This window comes from Giraffa tippelskirchi, chromosome 11, assembly GCF_054371585.1.
Source record: "Giraffa tippelskirchi isolate mGirTip1 chromosome 11, T2T-mGirTip1v1.2.pri, whole genome shotgun sequence".
Lineage (NCBI taxonomy): Eukaryota > Metazoa > Chordata > Mammalia > Artiodactyla > Giraffidae > Giraffa > Giraffa tippelskirchi.
This window is the reverse complement of record NC_137285.1, coordinates 90,957,838-90,966,103: the sequence shown is the minus strand read 5'-3', so window position 1 is coordinate 90,966,103 and position 8,266 is coordinate 90,957,838. Positions and strand designations below refer to the sequence as shown.

Sequence of the window (8,266 nt, the reverse complement as noted above, 5' to 3'; positions counted from 1 at the left end):
CACAAGAGCAGAAATCCATTCTGAAAACAGGGTGCCCTGCTTGCCGTCTGTTTAATCCACCAGCATTTTCAAAGGATTTTTGTAAAGGATTGCAAAGGATTCACCTATTCAGTCAATGCACATTTATTGAACACCTACATTGTACCAGAAATTGTTCTATATTCTGGGAAGGCAGTGGTCAGACAGACCAGATCTTTTCTCCTTGGTGGTTGTACACTCATGATAAGCATATAGATAAATATGATCTTTCCAGATTGAGAAAAGATCTATGAAGAGGGTGATGTGCCACGGAGTGACTGAGTAAAAGGTTTCTGTAGATTTAGATAGACTTTCTAAGGAGGCAACTGAGATCAGAATACCCATAAGGAGACAGTGATGACACGATTTGGAAGAATTGTGTTTCTAGGTGGAAAGAAGAACCTTCAGAGGAGGACAAAACTTGAGAGTTTGAGGAATAGAAAGGAGGCAGAAGCAGCAGCAGAGTGGTTAGAAAAGAGAAAATAGTAGATGAGATCAGCATGTTAACAGGCTCCAGGGCCCATGATAGAAAACAGATTTCACTCCAAGGGCAGTGAAAAGACATTGAGAGATTCTGAGGCTGCTTTTTGGAGAATTGATTTAAGGCTGGCAGAAATGGGGCAGAAAGACCTGTTAGGTCAACTGCAATAGACCTAACAGGTCCTTCAGTACAGATGAGAAGTACTGATGCTTGAACTGGATAGTTCAGGGAAGATGGGAAGAAGCAAAAATTTCTTAGAATAGAACTGCCAGAATTTGCAGATAGATTGCATGAAGGAAATGGGAAAAACCTCCAGAATTTTGCCTAAACAAATGGATCGATACTGAAGACATTTTCTTAACTGGAGAAAAGTAGGAGAGGCATAGATTTGGGGCAGAGGTGGGAAATCCAGGGTACAGTGTTGGACATGTTAACTTTGAGATTCCTTGTAGTCATCTAAGGGCTTCCCAGGTGGTGCTAGTGGTAAAGTATCTTCCTGCCAATGCAGGACACACAGGAGACGCAGGTTCGATCCCTGGGCTAGGAAGATCCCCCGGAGTAGGAAATGGCAAACTGTTCCAGTATTCTTGCATGAAAAATTCCATTGACAGAAGATTCTGGCAGGCTCCAGTCCATTTGTCAAGTAATAGCTGAGTATACATGAGGTCAGAGGACAGGGCCATAGCTGGAGATATAAAGTGTCTCATAAGGCCCCTGAGAGCTGAACCCTTTGCAATATAGTCATTTCCAAATCTCCATGTACAATTGATTTGCTCTGAAAAAATGATTCTCCATGGAAATATCTAGTTTCAGTCTGATTTCCCACTCACTGAGGCCTTTCTGGTCTCTGTTCCTTTGTCAACAATGTCTTCTTGTTGAAAAACAGAATAACACCCATCTGCTGCTGCTGCTGCTAAGTCGCATCAGTCGTGTCCGACTCTGCGTGACCCCATAGACAGCAGCCCACCAGGCTCCCCCATCCCTGGGATTCTCCAGGCAAGAATACTGGAGTGGGTCGCCATTTCCTTCTCCAATGCATGAAAGTGAAAAGTGAAAGTGAAGTCACTCAGTCGTGTCCGACTCTCAGCGACCCCATGGACTGCAGCCTACCAGGCTCCTCCATCCATGGGATTTTCCAAGCAAGAGTATGGGAGTGGGGTGCCATTGCCTTCTCCAACACCCACCCAGACCAAACTAAATGAAATTGCAAATCTTCTTTGGTAAAGCCATAATTTCCATTCCAAGACAATCTTGAAGACTTTTGTAGGATTCTTAGGAAGGATGACTTCTGACCACCAGTCTGATCCTTGGACACTGTCCTCTCATTTCTTCTAGTGTCTAGATTTTAACCAATTGCCAAGTAATCAATTATTGGCTATTTAATGGCTTACTCATCTCCAGATATATTTGCTTTTTATCTGGGAGACTGAAAGAATGAAAGATCTTGAAGAACAAAAAATAACTCTCAAGTGGTAGGAATTCAAACAGGATTTCTCCAATCTTCATGCATGGCTTGCTTCCTTTCCTAAGGCCTGTTCCATCCATTTATCTTCTCATATTTTCCATCTTAAAATTTTCTTTCTCCATGAAATTCTGACACACGTTATGACATGGATGAACTTTGAGACTATTATGCCAAGCAAAGTAAGCCAGTCACAAAAAGACAAATATTGTATAGTTCTACTTACATAAAATATCTAGAATAGCCAAATTCATAGAAACAGAAAGTAGAATGGTGGTTTCCAGGTGCTGAGAAGAGGGGGAAATGAGTTTCTGTTTAATTGGTACAGTTTCAGTTTTGCAAAATGAAAACGTTCTGGAGATTAGTTGCATCCTGTGAATATACTCAACATTACTGAATTGTACACTTAAATGGTAAATTTTATACTGTGTCTATTTTACAATTAAGAATTTTAAGAAATTCAAGCTAGTGGTAATAAAATAAAAAGATATATAAAGCACGAAAAAGATTCAATTTGCTGTCACTTTGAAGCTGGAGGAGACCACTTAATGAGGAATTCAGGTAGCCTCTACTGGAAGGACTCAGCCAGAAAATAGAAACCTAAGTCCTATAACCATAAGGAACTGAATTCTGCCAACAACTTCAAAGAACTTGAAAGTGGATTCTTCCCCAAATCCTCCTTATAAGAGCCGGCCTCATTGACACTTTGTGTTTTTTTGGAGACCCCAAACAGAAGACCCATTGAGTCATGCCAGACTTCTCGTATACAAATATGGGAGAAAGTGAATGACTGGTTTAAGCACCAAAAAAAGATTACTTTTTTAACCTCAAGCTTCCACTTCCATAAGATCCCACTCTGTCTTCTTTCCTTTACAGCCATATAATTAGACATTCAATGTCTACTTGACTTTTCCACTGACTCTATTTTCCCACAAAATGCCAGTGACTTCCCTTAGTTCCAGTTTCAGTGGACATTCCAAAAGTTTTCTCTCTTGACTTTTGTGGGTTTTGATGTTCCTACTTTTTCTTTTATGAAAACATTTCCTCCTGTGGATTCTATAACCCTGTCCTTGCCTGGTTTCCCTTTATTGCTTCTTTCCAATCTCCCTTGTGGAATCTACCGTCTCTAATTAAATCTTAAATTTATTACCTCCTGGGGTTCCATTTTTACCCCAGTTTTTCTGCTCTATGTACTCTCCTTGAGAATATTACTTCTTTCTTATGCATGTATTGTTGACTCCAAACATATTTCTCTGGCTTGTGCACGTATGCTGTCATTTGAGTCATGTCAGACTTTTTGAGACCTTATGGACTGTAGCCTGCCATGCTCCTCCATCCATGGGATTCTCCAGGTAAGAATACTGGAGTGGGTTGCCAGGCCCTCCTCCAGGGAATCTTCCCAACCTGAGGATCAAACCCGCATCTCGTTGTCTCCTGCATTGCAGGCGGTTCTTTACTGCTAATGCCACCTGGGAAGCCCATTTCTCTGGCTTGTACCTCTTGGTTAAGCTTGAGATCTCTATATCCAACTGCTTATGAGACAGCTACTTTTTAAAACCCAAAACGTCTTCAGATTCATTATGTCCAATCATTCCTTCCTTACCAAATCAGCGCCTTTTTCTTACAGTTGCCATCTAGCTAAATATCACCCAAAGTAGAATAGGATAGATGTTGTCTATACTTTCTTTCCTCCCTCACCAACAGGGCCACAGTCCAAACACTCACCCAGTCCTAGTAGATTCTACCTCATAAATATCTCTTGAATCTGCCCCCACCACACACCTCTCTCTATATCTACAGTCATTCCTTAGTTCTTGCTTTAACCTCTTCATACTTGATTAGAGCAAGAGCTTCCTAATTGCTTTCCTATCCTAACTGATCACCCTTTTTTCAGTTTGTCCCCATACAAGTCATTCTCCACCCCAGAATGACTTCTCAAAAGGCAAAGTTGATATTGTTTCCCTTGATTACATTCCTTTAACAACTCTTCATTTTTTCTTGATAAAGTCCAAATTCTTTTTCTTAGTGTGCAACACCCCACAAGATCTTGCAACTGCTTAACTCAACTCCCCAACTCATCTTCTCTCTATATACCTTCCGTTTGGATCATACTAAATTATTACAAATTCAGTAATACGTCAAGATGTTTCTCATCTCTAGTCCTTTTGGACATGTTGTTCCTTATGTCTACAATTCTGCAACTCATTCTTCAAATCTTAGCTCACTTCCAACCTTCTTGAAAACCTGTTCTAATGCCGCACTTGCATTGAGGGGTCTTCCTTTTATCCATCTCCATCACACCCTGTGTAAATCAGTAGTACTATGCTTTCCACAGGTCTGCTGAGAGTGCTCACTGGCCTTCTCTGGCTGCACCATGAGAAGGCAAACTCCCTGAGGACGGAGGATGGTCTTACTAGCCTCACACTCCCAGTGTCTACCACAGTGTCTAGCGCCAACCAGTACCACAAGTATATTTTAATATACAGATGTACACAGGAATGAATTGTCCTATGCTCATTACTTATTAAGAGCTGACCATATTCAAAAAATGATATCAACACAAAAATATTATTTTCGTCAGCCTGGTAATAGTAATAATAGCTAACATTTACTACATTCAGGGTACTATGCCACTTTACCTTTGTGATTTTCTTTGCACTTAGAACATCTTTAAGAGTTTTAAATATTACAGTTATCCCATATTTAGGTGAGGGAATAGAGGCATAGCGAAGTCAAGAGATCTGTTCAAAATATACAAAGTCAGGATTCAAAACCAGGCCTTTCTGACCCAACTACACTAAACTGCCACCATATAATGAACTGTATAGATGGCCTAGATTTTGAAAGACTCATTCCCATTGTCAGACAATGTACCCAAATCCAAATTCTAGTTCAGAAAATTCAGTCATGCTATCTGTACACAGTGAATATATGAAAACGAAGCCATAATAAAAAATGAAGTCAATATTTTTTTCTTTCTTTTTTTCCCCAACCAAAACTGATGCACATAACTGGTCATGTAAGCAAATAGCTGCCCTCACAGCTCTTCTAACACATGTGTGTGTTCAAATAGCTCATCAGAAAGCAAGTTGCAGATTGACTAGATGTATTTTGAAAAGTAGTTCTTTCTTTTAACCACATTTGGGTTTATAAAAGCTTGCAGCAGAAGGGAACGAAGCTCCTGCTGCCTAGAAGGGCTATGATGAATTTGTCAGATGCTCTACCGAGCTCCATCTGTCCTCAGTGTTGTGTGCAGGTGAAACAGGAGCGGTGAGGGATGCCGAAGACAGATGAGCATGTAAGTCTCTGAGATACTGCAAACTCTGTAGCTTCACTTTGATTTATCTTACTCATTAGACTTGTAAGACTTTATTTGGAAAAAATACTTCACATTAAATAAAGTTTGAAAAACATTTAGATTATGAAAGCACATTTTCTGTGACTCTGTGTTAGTGGATTTCCCCAGGAAATTTTCCCTTGGAAGAATTTCCTTTTGGATGATGTTTGCACGTCTTCTACTTGAAACAAATTCTTCTTCCTTTTGGTCAACAGATTCTCCTCTAACTTTGTGGAAGACCGTAGGCCTGAAATATAAAACATTCTCAGTTTCTCAGTCATGTCCAACTCTTTGTGACCTCGTGGACTGTAACCCACCAGGCCCCTCTTCCATGGGATTCTCCAGGCAAGAATACCGGAGTGGGTTGCCGTGCCCTCCTCCAGGGGATCTTCTCAACCCAGAGATCGAACCCAGGTCTCCTGCACTGCAGGCAGATTCTTTATCATCTGAGCTATCTATGGTATTCTCTTAAAGGAAGCCTAAAACAACACAGCATATATCTAGTTTTATTTTTCCCTATGAAGACCCATTGACAAGATTGCAAAATTCTCACCTGACCAACCAGTCAAGGTAGGACCTAGTTAGTTAAGAACTCAGAAACTTCCAGAAAGATGTCTACTCATCTTCTCCACCATACATGTGCTACTCCATGCTTGAGAGTATGAAATTGTAATGATTTATTTTCTTTTGAGATTCTCCTCTGTCATTCCCAGTGGACCAGGGATGGCTAGGGGGTAGTCTTAGACCTTGCTTTTGTTTTATTTATAGTAGGATGCAAAATTGAATGCGACACATCCCCATGGTAGATTTGTAGTACTGAAGGGAAGACAGACCAGGGAACCTGTGATTACAGTATAGGTGTTTGTGCAGCAGTAGATAACATTTCTGCAATATACTCATGGTTTCCTTTTTCATTCTTCCTTGAGTAAGACTCTCATCTACAAAACCAGGTGTATTGCTACTTCTGAGAGGATTTTGTTGTTGTTGTTGTTATAGCTGAATGCAAAGAAAGAGTCACTGTTCAGCTTTTGATTTGTAAGAGAGCATCTTGAAGCCCATGGCAAGATTGTAGTGATATAAGCCAGAGCTTGCTAAAAAGTAAAGGTATCTCTAAGGTTCATTACTTGGCCTTTCCATACCAGGAGCAAAAAAAACTGGGAAGTGTTAAACATATAATTTTATTATAATCTCTAAATAGAGATAAGTTTAAGGTTATAACTAAAGGGAAGTTACCATCCACCTAAGGAGTAGGAAGGGGAAAGAAAGAACTCCTGACCTGAGGAACAGAGGTCAGATAGGGAGATCTGAAGGAGGTTAGAGCCCACAGAAAATGCTCTTTGTTGTCATGTATGAGAGTTTTCAAAGAAGACTTTCTGTGCATGAGAGATGCTGGTGTTTTTCATGCTTAATTTCTCTTTTTTAGTTAGAGGATTGTGCTATGTGTTTTGAGAGAAAGTATTTCTTGAGTGGTCTTAATGAGAAAGGTAAATTTTACCAACCTGTGGTTTAGCTGAAAGTGCTTGATTAACATTTTTAACAACTGAAAAAAAAAAAATTAAGGAGGTCAGGGCACAGAGAGCATGGTCGTGGGTCCCTGAGTCTATCCCCAGGACAGGGAAATGGGAGGGGTTTTTGGTAAGAGAGTTTGCCACAAAAACCCCAGACAGATTGAGGGAGAAATTTAGAGCATCCCTGCTAGTGCTGTGTTCTCCGAGGCTGTCCAAACTGACCTAGAAGCAGCAAAGAGTGGAGGAGGCGTCTGCAGAGACGGGACTGGTGTGGTGCCCTTGACTCTCCCTTGGTACTTACCGGATGTGGAAGGAACCCTGAAGCTCCTGGATGCCTCCTGGGATGTGAACCTTGCATGCTGGCTGTGAACTGGCTAGAGGCAAAGGCAGGCCAAGCAGGACATGAGATGGAGTCCCTGGGAATCTAAAGTACCACGTGATCCCCAATTGGCAGGAGGTGACAGCTGAGCTCTTTGGGAGGGATCACCATGCATCACTCACCTTGGGATAACAGACTCTGAGTTCCAACAGTCAGATGCTCAGCAGCAGCTTTAATGTGCAGAGACGCTGCCTCCCAAATACTAGGTGAGATGAGCTTAACAGAGAATCAGAAGGAAGCAGAAAGGACAACACAGAAATCATTCACCTCTTTCTGGACAGATTGGTCCATGCGCACATTCTCCCTCTCGCACATCAACTCCCTTGAGAAGGGGGTTAGAACGTTTGCATTGTCTGATTATCCAAAAGGGACAGAATTACTTCACAAGGAGCAAGTTTAAACATTTCCAACATACCAGAAATGAGAAGTCCATGGAAAGCTAAAGTCAGTTATCACAGAATTGAAAAGTGTTTGCTTTGGCCCACAATCTGAGTTGTGGGTCATCACTCTTGACCCCTCTGCACCAAGATTGATTATGCATCATGGCCTGGGAATCTAGGAGGTCAGGTTTTTTTCAGACTGTGGGATTAGAAAATGCTTCCCAGAAGAACAACATCTAAAGGAGAATTTTGAAGGGCAAGCAAGAATGACCTTACTATGAGGAAGCAGAAGTGTATTTCAGGAAATGCAAAAAACACATGAGTCAGGGTACTTTGGTCAAACTAAGTACAACTTGCTCAAGGAAATCAAAGTTGTGTGAACTCAGGAGCAAAGGGAAGTCAGCTGGAACAGGCAGACTGCAAGGCTGCTCTGCCAATGGTTGTGGAGATTGTACCTGCAAGGGACTTGGAGAGGTTGGGGGTTGAAACACTGCATGTCCTTTACTCTCCAAGGGCCCTGTGTACCCCACAGCAAAAGGCATGCTCCCTGAGATGCAACCACCCTTCATAGGGTGTTCACACAAACGCTTGCTTCTCTTTGTAAGCTCACATCACCAGGCTTTCTATGCCTGCAGCAGGTGCCTCCTCAATTTTGCACAAAAGCATCACATAAATGAGCAGAAATCCTTGAAATATGGTCA

The 8,266-nt window shown here is 41.4% G+C and overlaps 2 long non-coding RNA genes across 2 annotated transcripts in view; one reads left to right on the top strand and one right to left on the bottom strand.

Annotated features, from left to right (window-relative positions):
* The first annotated feature begins 5,224 nt into the window (after nt 1–5,224).
* LOC145527425 (uncharacterized) overlaps nt 5,225–8,266 on the top strand; it is a 44,381-nt gene continuing 41,339 nt past the window's right edge. Inside the window, exon 1 of the long non-coding RNA XR_014069742.1 lies at nt 5,225–5,259. This is a non-coding gene — a long non-coding RNA (uncharacterized LOC145527425). The remainder of the gene's footprint in view (nt 5,260–8,266) is intronic.
* On the bottom strand, nt 5,302–7,401 carry LOC145527424 (uncharacterized). Its single transcript, XR_014069741.1, has 4 exons — nt 7,308–7,401; nt 7,108–7,180; nt 6,798–6,838; nt 5,302–5,545 (listed from the first exon to the last, which is right to left on the bottom strand). It is a non-coding gene; the product is annotated as an uncharacterized LOC145527424 (long non-coding RNA).